This window comes from Peromyscus eremicus, chromosome 7, assembly GCF_949786415.1.
Source record: "Peromyscus eremicus chromosome 7, PerEre_H2_v1, whole genome shotgun sequence".
In the NCBI taxonomy this organism is placed as follows: Eukaryota; Metazoa; Chordata; class Mammalia; order Rodentia; family Cricetidae; genus Peromyscus; species Peromyscus eremicus.
The window spans coordinates 94,530,768-94,543,564 of NC_081422.1; the positions used below are offsets into that span (position 1 = coordinate 94,530,768).

General features: G+C 43.0%; 1 long non-coding RNA gene across 1 annotated transcript; it reads right to left on the reverse strand.

Annotated features, from left to right (window-relative positions):
- Positions 1–265: 265 nt before the first annotated feature.
- LOC131914465 (uncharacterized) lies at positions 266–12,553 on the reverse strand. The gene is made up of 2 exons (XR_009380144.1): positions 12,504–12,553; positions 266–964 (listed from the first exon to the last, which is right to left on the reverse strand). It is a non-coding gene; the product is annotated as an uncharacterized LOC131914465 (long non-coding RNA).
- Between the last annotated feature and the right edge of the window lie 244 nt (positions 12,554–12,797).

Sequence of the window (12,797 nt, forward strand, 5' to 3'; positions counted from 1 at the left end):
CCCTTCAGCCTCCCTGCCTCTTCCCCTGTCCGGCCTTTACCTCTTTACTACCCTGCTTCCAGGTTTTGGAGCAAATTTGCAACCCTGACTGAGAATCCAGACTTTGCATTTCCACTATCAAAAACTTCTCTCCTATAAACCAAGCGTCAGCAACTTCCTGAACATTATGAGAGCAGAGAAAATCAGGCCCTAGAATGTCCATTTGTCTCATTTTGTGCTACAATATTATGATGAGTTTTAGCTCGGATAAGCAAAGTAATGTACATCTGGTCATTTCAATGTATTTATCCCTTGCCACTAATTTCCGATAAGAATGTTTTTGAAACATCAGGTCCCATTTTAACATGACGCTATTTTTGTTTCTCCGTGGAATTATACGGACATCCCTAACAGTTTTGCTTTTGAACAGGGTGCCACACAGGAAATGCTGATAACACAATTTCTTAACACACGCCGAGGACGCAGGTTACACTGAAGCAGATTCCGCCGCGGCTTTCTGGAGTGCTGTTTAAAAGTTAAGTTTCTCTTAATGAAACAGCGAGAGAAAGGGGCTTTGCTCTGTTAGGCACCCCGGCTTGTTCCTCTTTGTGGCTTTTGATGTTTCCCTCTCCCTCCTGTTATCAGAGTTCCCTACTCATCTCAACTTGATGGCATGTTGCTGAGACAACTAAGTCGCTAACCTTCTTAACTTGGCTTTTGTTGTGCTTCGTGTGCTTAGGAGGGATATTTCCATTCCTCTCAGAATGCCGTGTCTGCTCTGGGGAGGGCTGTTGGATGTGGAGGTGGAGAACAAGGGATGCTTTTTAAGTGCTTGCTATTCAAATCGCTGTTTTGCTCTGTTTAAGCCCGTGGTTTGTGTGATGGGGCGGTAATGGAAGCTCCTCTTGCATCCTATGGTCAGGATTAGCTTATTCAGTGATGTCGTGCTTGCTCCCATCCAGACTCTTCGAGGGGAAGGGAACGCCTGAGGAGGGAAGCAAACACCAAGTTACTTTCGCCCTGCCTCTACTTTTCATTTTTCTTCAAACTCCTGAAGGTGGAGAGGCAAAGTAGTTACTCTGGCCAAGGCCTTTACCAGTTTACACGTGTGATATAGTAAGATTTGGAGCTGACCGAGGCCTACCCCGCTCACAACCGTGGTCTAGGTCAGTGCTGAGCTGTCCCTACATGCTCCATCCTTTGTCCATGTACCTCCGCACTTCCTCTGCACCTCCCTCCACAAGCATAGCTGTGCCCTGCCTGTCCCCACAGCCCCACATAGTGAGTGTTCACACAATAAGTACCTCCTGCTTAGAAGGGAACCCAACCCCCAGAGCTGTCTGAACACAGTCTCCAAGATTAAAGGGAGTTTTCAAAGCGAATGTTTTGACTTTGTGCACAAAAACTGTACGGTTTTGAAACAATTGTAGTCCATCTTCAAAGTATTTTATGTACTTTTTTTTAAGTTTTCAAGCAGATTGTTTTTCTTTGACTTATTTATTTCTTTTACAATTGCAATTTAAGCTCCATCTCCACATGTGCCCTGATTTCCAAGCTTCTGGGATTCCATTTCTCACATCAACAGACAGCCAGAAGAATCTTCTAGATTCACATTCATGTTCGTCCTACACACACACACACACACACACACACACACACACACACACAGTCTGTAGTACATCTCTTCTCCCAGTTTCTGATTGACTTGAAGATGGAACACGGTCCATTTAATTCCCCGTGTCAAATACTCACCAAGGCTAATGCTCGTGGGAGACTTACCGAGTGTGGGTTTGGGGCCTGTTAGGTCATAGCACATAAAACAGGACCTGACACTTGTCTGACCACTGAGTCCTATAGCAGCTCCAGCTTTCACCAAGAAGGAGTTAATGAGACACAGAATGCCTTTTGACAATTAATATGGTCTTGAGATTCCTGGAAAGATCTCAGCTCATAGACCAAAGCTGCTGTCTATCACTTTCCCCTCTCATCACCCAGGAAGAGGAATGAGAGGGTTAGCGTCTCCCATTACACCACCAGAACACACACCCAGAGCAACTTTCCCAATTGCTCTTTTATTGGCTTTATCAGTGAGATTTGCTGTATTTTGATGTAGTAACAAATATCCCCTTTATCACGGTTCCCAACAATACAAAGTTGCTTTCACTGTGAGAGAGTTTTCAGTTAACAATGACACCAGCTGAAAGCTCATCAGAAAACATATGGAAAATACATTCTCCTTTCTACCTTTCCTTCTGTCTTTTCTATTTCGGTGAATTCTATTTCACTACTAAATTCTAAGTTCTTTGAAGGTAGGGCTGTCATTAATACTGATGTTCCTCTCACTTTAGCTGGTGCGTGCTTAATCATTTGTCGAACGCATCGATGGATAAACGAGCCTATTGAAGAACTGCGAACAGGTATGTGAGTTAATAGGCATGAGACTTTACATTAGGCTTCCTTGTTAAATAGCAATTAAATGCATTGACATTCATTATATCCTGAATATATTGAGAATCTAATTGCTCACATGTTGCCCATGTAATCTCCAGCTCTTCAATGACAACTTGATGTCTCTCTGACGTACTTATTGTACCTGGATCAATGGCTATTTAACTGCTAATTGATCTTTTATTAGCATATAATAACTCTTATTAAATCTAAATTAAAGTCTTAATTGAGACACCTTTATCTGCAGTGTTTCCACATACAGTCCTCATCACACAATGGATAATCGACGAGGAAGTTAGAAACATATTAGCTATCACCTCCCTCATTGACCTGAGAACAGATTTTCAGTTTGAAGATTTTTTTTTTAATTTCCTTAGGAAACGTGAGTGGCTACTGCATGGAGGAACACATTCACATTGGCCTCTTGGTGTTCACACACAGAACTGGCTCCCCACCTTCCATCCTTACCCCTCAGAGGAGGCCACCTGACCACCAGCAGGAGGCAGCAGCACCCGAACTGTTGCTAAACACCAAGACAGCCGGCCCAGCTGCGCAAGTGAGTAAGATGCTTTGCCCAGGGGTTTTCTCAGGTCCCCACCTCCCTTCAGCACTAACTATCCTTCCTCCTGACCCACCCCTTCCTCTTCCAGCCTACTCTCTGCGTACCCAGTGAAAAGGATGCCCATGCCCCTGGTCTGCTCTCTGGGTGGAAACTCCCCTTGCTGATTTACCCTGTTCCTTCCTTTTATTTTTCATTTTTTCATTTTTGTGAGAAAAGGCTTCTTGTATCCCAGGCTAGCTTCAAACATGCTATGCAGCCACGGATGACCTTGAACATCTACATCTCACGTTCTTGGCTCACATAACCTCCATTAGCCTTGGTCATGGTGTTTTATGGTGTTTTACCACAGCAATAGAAAAGTAATTGGTACAGTCATCCTTACTGGCATGTGTTTGAGTACTTGGTCCCCAGATGATGGCTCTGTTTGGGGAAGGTTGAAGAACCTCTAGAACATAGAGCTTACACAACTTTTTTATGCTGTATGTAGGAAAACTGGGACAATAAAAAATTATTTCATGTTCAGAATAATTTTAAAAACACATTCAAAAGTAAATGTGCACATTCCTTCCAGAGACAGAGATTTTATGGAGCATATTTAATAAAAATAATGATTTTAAGGAAGCTGAGGCTATAACTCACTAGTAGAAGCCTTGCCTGCAATGTGTGAGGTCCTGGGCTCAAGACCCAGCACTGCAAAGAGTAAAATGTTTTTGGTCTGTCTGTAGGAGTCATTTCATCCCCATAGGGTGATGAAACACTCTATGGAGTTAGAGCAGGTAATAGTGTGAATCGGGATTTCTAAGCATTACCTTTTACCACCAGGAGAAAGTCAAACATGGGCTTTAGGAAGTCCAGGAAAATGGCCACTTATTTTCTACTGTGTTTCCATCTTCTAACCTCCAAAGGCAAAAAGATGAGAAAAATGGCTGCCCTCTGCTAAACAGGCATTGAGGGAAACTGGAGGACAAGGTGCCTGGATTTGCAGCTCACAGTGGGCTTAGGAGCAGGAGTTTTAGATCTGACAGAGATGATTGAAACATAGTAGCAGTATACTTATTTATTTAGTGTGGAAGGGGACGCCTGTGTGGAGCTCAGAGATTAACGTAGCAGTCTCCTCCACCCCATGAGTCTCAGGGACCTAACTCAGGTCATCAGGCTTGGCCACAAGTGCCTTTACCTGATGAGCCATCTTCCCAGCACATACTTTGGATCTCTAAAAAGCCTCCTTCCCCTCTGAATGTCTTAATAGTGTCCTTTGATAAGTAAATTAAAATTTTTGATGAGGTACAATTCATTTGATTTTTGATCAGGAATTTTTTCTTCTAAACTCTTTATAGTCTATATTTTAACTCCTAGGGCTATAACCCATCTTTAAATTTTAAGTGTATTATTTTGTTCCAGCATCAGTTCTTGAATTAATTTTTCCTGTTGAACTGCCTCAGTATTATTGTCAAAACTCAGTTGGTCGTATACATGAGCCTACTTATCTTTTATTTGATCCCATTGGTCCGTGTATCAGTACTATGGAACTGTAAAATTAACATTTTTGTATTCTATTATATTAAGAATATACCTCAATAGCAATAACATACTGGTAAGAAGAAATATAGCTGAGTCATGTTTGCCAAGCACAGGCGGTAATTATAAATTAGAAGGCTTATTCTCTCAAGACAGGTGTGGTGGCACATGTCTCTAGCACTTGGGAAGTGGAAATAAGAGTTCAAGGTGGTAAGTTAGAGGCTAACCTGGGCTACAAGACCCCCTACCTTACAAAACCAAAACCAAAACCCAATAACAACAAGAATAGAAACCTGGCCTGAGTGTGGTCTGGTGTCACATGCCTGTATCCCAACATTTGAGAGATAGCAAGAGAACAGGGGCTAGCCTGGTGTGCAGCTTTTGATTTTATGCTTCTGGTTCTCATCTTGAGTGTTTTACTTTTTTTGGCTTTGAATTTAGAATTACCACTTTAGTAAGACTGTCCAGGTCATAGCACTGATCTGGAATTCTCAGCAACTGGAATATGCACTTTTACCTCTTCATTTTTCACATTTTCATTTTCTGTTATTTTGGACTGGAGAAAGTACTATATCGAAGGGCCCAGTTGATTGAAAATGGATGAAACTTAGAATGCCAAAGTTCATATACTACAGTGAAAGTTCAGAGATGTTGAGAACTGATACTCCTTTGAGATGGGGACTATGTCATACATAGCCAAAGCTAGCCTGGTACTTGCTATGTAACCTGGACTGGCCTCAAACTCACCATGTATCCTAGGCTAGCCTCTAACTTACAGCAACCCTCCTGCCTCAACCTCTGAAGAGTAGAATTACAGATAAAGTCCACCACGTGCAGCAGTGGTGTTTGTGTCGCAGGGCCTTTGTTCACAGTGGATCGGTGTCATTAACTTGGGAATGGATTCATTGGCGAAAATGGACTTGTCGTAAATTTGGGTTCAGGCCCATTCTTCTGCTCTCTCGTGTGATCTGGCCCTCCACCTTCTGCCATGGGATGAAGCAGCATGAAGTCTCTCACTTGATGTCAGCCTCTTCATCTTAGACTTTACAGTCACAACAACTTTGTTCTTTAGGTATCATTGGTCCCAGACACTAGCAGCACAAAGCATGCCCAAACTTAGGCATGTTCCTGAGATGTTTAATCACTAGCGACAAGAACACTCTCAGTGCTCACACCAACCCTAGGGATGTGGCATCCTCTCCTGCTTATTATTAGGTCTCTTCCCAGGTGAGACAGACCCAGAGAGCACCAGTGACTTAGCCAAGACTATATTCTAAGTAGATGAAACAGCCTCCACTTGAACACAGAGACCTACTTTGAGTCGATTCTCTTGACTATATGCTTCCTGACTAGGAATACACACAAATCAGTAAGACCACATAAGTCAAGTGTTCTTTGTTGCCCTTCCCATCCACAGGACAATGGGCACCTGGTAGGAAGGGTCGGCATTTATACCATGTCATATCTTCTTCACTGGGCTCCTTCTCTGATGATTCCCAGTTAAAATGCTGTAATATTTCTGTATGGTTGCTAACAAACTACTGCCTCAAACTTGTCCCCCAAGATTTCCCTGGTCTCCCCTAATGCAGCAATGAGGAATTAACCCATAGCATGGCAAGGGGCCCCCATCCTTACCCCCCACAACATCAACAGATCTCTCATCTGGTACATGGGCAGGTGAATCTCCAAAGGACAAAATGTCTGTAACATCTTGTCCAGGAAGAAACAGTAAGCACTGTTTGTGTGAATGCCTCTCACCAAACCAAACCAAAGTCTTGTCCTTGGCAAACGGAATTTAGATCCAGGAATATTTGACTCAAAAGCTCATGATTTATGCTTCAAAAGAACATCAGAGTCTTCAAATGCTAAGCCCTGAAAGCCAGTATGTGCTTATGCTCACCACAGACAGAGGATCCTATACAAGAATCCTAACTGCTTACCTGCCTTGCAAGGCAGCCATCACCTTGTCTTCCCAGGCTCACCACCACCTTGACACACTCGACCTGCAGCAGCTTCCCTCCCTTGACTCCTTAACTGGAAGGTCCCCCCTGGCTCATTATTCATGTGGGTTCCTCTGAAATGTCACCTTCTCAAAGAGGCCTTCTAAGATGGAACCTCATGTGCCCTTACCACAGTCATAAGAAATATCCTCTTCACTCATCTCTATTTCTCTCTCTCTCTCTCTCTCTCTCTCTCTCTCTCTCTCTCTCTCTCTCTCTCACTCACTCCTACTCATTTCTCATAGCATATAAATAACATAAGGTCACTCACCTCTTAGTTCAACTTTAGACCAACAACTGTGGAGCCTCCATGGGACTAGACTAAGCCCTCTGCATAAGCAAGAAAGTTGTATAGCTTGATCTGCTTAAGGGACCCCTGGCAATAAGATCAGGATCCATCCCTGGTGCATAAACTGGCTTTGTGGAGCCCACTACCTATGGTGGGACACATTGCACAGTGTTGATGCGGAGGGGGGTTGTTGGACTTGACTCAACTAAATGTACCAGGCTCTGCTGACTCCCCATGGGAAGCCTTACCTTGTCGGAGAAAGGAACGGGGGAGGGGGTTGTCAGGGGGAAGGCTGAGGGGCATGAGAGAAGAGAGGGGCATCTGTGATTGGTATGTAAAATGAAAAATTAAATAAATAAATAACATAAGGTCAGGGATCAGTCTCTCTTTTATCTACAGTTCCTCATACACGTCCAAATTAATGAATGAGAAATAAGTGTGTGTGCACACATGTGTATGTGTGTGTGCATGTGAGTGTGTGTGAGCACTCACATCTGTGTGTATGTGTGTGTGTGTGTGTGTGTGTGTGTGTTTTCAAGAAGTGATGTCCAAGCAGGCCAAGGCCAGACAGCAGAAAAATACAGCCAAAAATAATCAATAAAGCCCAATTCTGGCAAAGACTCACCCTCTTCCAACACTGAGTGAGAACCAGCTATGATAGGCCTTCCCAGGAGTGCCCAGCCTGTGCCCTGTGAGCCCTGTGCACTTGCTTGTGGCACAAGAGAGTTATGAGTATGTCCCCACATTAAATCATAAACTTAGCTAAAACATTATACATGTTTTGAAAGTTTTTTCCTTGTAAGTCAATTCCACAGTTCTCGAGCATGAACTTTGTAGATAACAATGTTATGTTGATATGTCAAAAGGTTGGGCATGCTGGCTAGGTACTAGGGTACTTGGGAGGAAACAAGCAAGCAGAAATCCCTGCCTTCCTGGGGTTTTTCTAGGAAGGAGATCCAAGCAATAAATAAATACATGAGTACAATATATTGTACAGCAGATGATGATGTGTGATAAGGAAAGAAAATAAAATGTGGAGCAGCATTTGGTGCAGGGAAGGGAGAGCAGGTGTTTGAAGACATGAAGCCTGAGCAGCAGTGAGCCATATGGTTATCTGAGGGAAGAGCTGTCAACATTCAGTGAACAGAAAGTACACTCCTTCATGCAAATACCGTTGACATTGCCTAGGAAAGGCAGAGTCCAGAGTGTCTGGGACAAAGAAAAGAGGAGAGCAGATTAGCAAACTCAAAAGTAAGATGAGATGAGTGAGATGGGAACCTTGGAGGGTTTTGAGAGGAAAGAGACATGCTCCACTCTTCGAGAGCAGGCTGGAGGGTGCGCAGAGAGAGACAGAGGCATAGAGAGTGGTCCATAGGCTGTACACTGTAGTAACATAGGGAAGAGCCCTGGGAGGCTAGGACCGGAGTGATGGAGGTAAAGGTGGAAAAAGGTGATGGAACTGAAGTCAAGAGTCAACAGATAAAGGAGATTTAAGCCATCCTCAGAGATGTTTCAGGAATGATGCAGAGCTGGAGCATGGAGAGCTGGACTTCCAAGTGGAAGGAGAGCAGGTAAAGACAGGAAGATAGAACTGAAGCTGTGAGCAGAGACCTGAGACTGTGGGAGACAACATGCGAGACAGCATCACCAGAGAAGACCAGAAAGGGAAGAAAAAGCACGGAGCAAGCTCTTCCTGCCCCTGACCCACAGAAGCTGTGTCTCCAAACACATCTTCCAGCATAGCCTTTCCAGAAGACAACTGGTTGTGGGTCAGTGCTGGTGGGCACAGACCTGTGCAGTATCCCTTAAAAGAGATGCTGCACTTACTTTAATGGCTCTGTCCTGAAACTCTTACTAGTTTTAACACGGGATTTGTATTTTTATGTTGCGTTGGGCCTTGCCAGTTAGACAGCCAGTGTTGCTGGCAGCAGTCTCCCTGGAAGCCTGACCCTGTTTACACACGAAGTCTCGGGGTGGGTGGGACACTTAAACTCTGAGCTACGGGGCTGGGGGCTTGGACCCTGTGGAGGGTGGGCAGGGCAGGCGGATGGGACACTCTGAGCTACGGGGCTGGGGGCTTGGACCCTGTGGAGGGTGGGCAGGGCATGTTTGTCTGTGCTGTAAGCAGCACAGGGGTGAGTATGTAACATTAGCACGTGGTCCTGGACCAGGGGCCTTGATGGCCTCTTTAAAGGGGAAATAGGACAAGAACAAAGACAGCAGCATCTCTGGTGGAAAAACACAGCATTCCATCTTTCCATACTTTATCTCTGTCCTCTAAAGGCCAGTATGTCAAGGAATGAGTCTAGCAGCCAAGGTTGTCATTTCGATTAGTACCAAAAATTGGGATCCAGCCATGATTTTATGATTGATTCTGAGCCACAAAGAGGAAAACGTTAATACTGATTTATTGGTTCATTTTCTTTATTCAGTGTTCGTCCATTTGCCCAGGAGAGCCATAGCAACTAGATACTAGAAAATTCAACTTAAAACAACTTCTCATTCTAGGTAGTACCATCCCCCTTCCCCTTTCCAGGGCTGTGGATACAACAATCAAACGCATCCATTAGTTTCCTCTTTTAAACATCACACAATCCACTGAAGAGAAAAAAAGAGAACTCACCAAAAAATAATAATAATATTGAAATAATGTAATAAAAACCCTGCAAAATGGGCAGATTTTTCTCCTTTCTATATATGTGCTGTAGACAAGCAAGCACCGTAATTGGTTGCTTTGGGGATAGCTGTTTTGGTAGCATCATGAAGAGAAAGGGAATCAAGGGTGACCTATGAAGTAAGTAGGCATATCCCATAGGATCAGAATATAAACACCAATTGGTAGCACGGCCATTCCACATCACAAGAACATGGGGCAGAGCCTCCCCAATGTGAGCCATAGGAAGATTCAGAAACCATGAAGGTTTGGTGGCAATTGGGACATCTTTAGAGTAAAGCCAATCAGCTGATGACCAAAAGTCTCTAGATCATCTACTAAGTAAGGCACTATAATATTATTATTGAAAAATATTCACCTTTTACTCAAAGGACACAGTTTTGAGCTTAATGTCTCAGAACAACTTGGGCTCACATCTTCATAAAGGACAAGGGCTAGAATGGTCATCAGGGACTATGCTTCCATACAGGAGCACCTCTCTACCTAACACCAAGGCTCCGAATACAAGATCCTTCACCACAGCATACCTCTAAACCTCTTCCCAAGTCTCTCCTCTCCCTCTCCCTCTCCCTCTCCCTCTCCCCCTCTCTCTGTCTATCTCTGTCTCTCTGTCTCTCTGTCTCTCTCTCTCTCTGTCTCTCTCTCTCTCTCTCTCTCTCTCTCTCTCTCTCTCTCTCTCTCTCACACACACACACACACACAAAACTGAAAAGTAAACAGTGAAAAAACTTTAAGCTAGACATTATTGGAGAAAGTTTTAAGCAACTCTAAGACTGTGGATACAACTGAACAAGTCCTTCCTATTGGGGAGACTGTGGGCCACAGGCTCCTGACCAGAACAGAAGCCAATGTGCCCCAGATTACCCTAACATGTACTATAAGGGAAGTTCCACCCAAGGGAAGACATGGAATCTCTCGAGATGAACTGTGAAAATAGCTTTCAGTCCCCTTTGCTCTGCAGGATATGTGTGGGTACCCCTTAGGGAGCCCATCAAGATGGAAATGTCTGCTGTGGAGATAGATCATTAGTAGAGAATCTGCCTGGCACACATAGTGCTGGGATCAACTCCAGAAACAAAAAAGAAGGAAATGTCCGTTTATCAGAACAAAAGGATGTCATTTTCAATCTGAATGGGGAAAAAAGTGCTCTGGTCAAAAGCCACTGTGCCTGACCTGTTGTTCACCACCATAGGCACTGCCGCAGCCCAGCCTCATTCCCTGGAAATCCATACTGAGTTTCAGCTCCGCTACAACCAAGTGCTGTTTTCCTTGCTTTGCTTCTGGACTGCATGTCTAAGTCAGATTCCTCCACTTCTGAAACACAGCCCAGAGTCCCAGCCATGGAGCTTCCCATTGTGAGCAGCAGAAAACAAAAGACTGAGAACTAACTGATTTACTTGTAAGCATTAACTCTCCATGGATTAAAATGAAAACTTAGGAAAGTCTGGCTTTCCCTGGCAACTAAGTAATGAGGCTTGAGTGTGTACGAAGACGTCCTTCCTCCAGCAGATGTTTCTGGCATACTGACTAACAACAAGAGATAAAGTTCATGTTTTGACCCAATTTTTAGTGGATACCCTTGTTTTGAGACGGAACAATTGATATACTAAAAACTGACTTTAGTTCAGTCTGGCCTGCACCTGGGTTATTAGCGTGAGAGGTCACATTAAAGGAAATTTATTTCTCCTTGCCACTCCATAACACAGTGAGGATTTTGAAAGTCATTGCTTGTTTCTCTTCAAGTAAGAACTGAGTCTAGGAGAGACGTTTATCTAACCTCTTTTAGATTGGAAAGCAATTCCCAAGTCAGGCCCATATTCATTTCAAGTGAAATTTTACTTCAATAGAGGCAGCCACATGATTGAAAATGGAAGTACTTTGAAATGTTTCAAATTCTACTTTGCAAATTAAAAATAATAATAATTTTATCCCAGAAAAAAATCTAGCTTCTCCTGAGATTATTTCCAAAGCCAACCTTTGGCCCCAGTGCTGTGTCCTTGTGTAATCCTGGCTCTGGAATCAAATTTGTTTGCAAGATTACAAAACAGTCTCTCAAGATGGCAAAGGACATTGGAGTTTCCTTCCCTCCTTTTCAGATCTTAAAGGTCATAGCACTATAGTTGTTTGTATGATGTGCAGCAATACACACATATATATATAATATAAAAATAATGCATATTTTTAAAAGTGAACATTTAGAAAATATACCTAGTGTCACATGGGGTCTTTTATAAGGCACTGGCAAGTGGGAGCATCTCCCTCCTTCCCTTGCTCTTCTGGTCATGAAGGTGTTCAAAGGATCATTGGCACAGCCTGCAAATAACATCTGCCTGCCATGTTTCCTTAGAGACCCATTGCCAATCTTGACAGGTCTTTTCAGGATCTTTCCAGAAACCAAAAAAAAATAGAATCAATGGTCAAAGTGTTTTCCTCTCCAGAGCTACCACATACTTTTTTCAGAACATCAAGGTAGAGACGCTTCCTGTTGTAGCCAGAAGTTTTCCTATATCCTACAGCCACTTGGTCCCAAATAAACACACAGAGGCTTATATTAATTACAAACTGGTCTATGGCTCAGGCTTATTGCTAGCTAGCTCTGACATCTTAAATTAACCCATTTCTACTAATCTATATTTTGCCACATGGCCATGGCTTTACCGGTCTGCTGGCATCTTGCTCCTTGAGCAGCCGGGTGGTGTCTTCCCTGACTCCGCCCTTCTTCTCCCTGTCTCTCTGCTTGGATTTCCCACCTGGCTATAACCTGTCTTGCCATAGGCCAAAACAGCTTCTTTATTAACCAGTGGTAGTAACATATATTCACAGCATACAGAAATATCATTCCACAGCCTTCCCCTTTTCTATCTAATCAAAAAAGGAAGGTTTTCATTTTAACATAGTAAAATTACATATAACAAAACAGTTATTAAGCAAGAATTACAGTTACAATATCTAGTCTATTTGTATTTGGTAAAATTAAAGAAAACACCATCATCTATCCTATTTTTGTGAGTCTAAATTTTATATCTAATTTACCTTTTATTATAACCAAGGAAAACTATAATTAGCCACCTGGTGTAGAACAGAAGAAAACCAAAAATCTAGGGACTATTGTTCTCAAAATTCTATTTTTCCCCATACTTATTCTTGACTCTTTAGAAACTTTCTTTGGATATAGTGCTATCCTAAAATTTAAACTTTCCATTTTGATATTAATAATGTTTAAGTTATCCACAGAAAACAATGAATTTTCCTATCTGTGATCTCTGAAGTCTCCAGACAAAAGATGGGGCCCCACAACAACAATTCTACCTGGTTCATAATGATGCC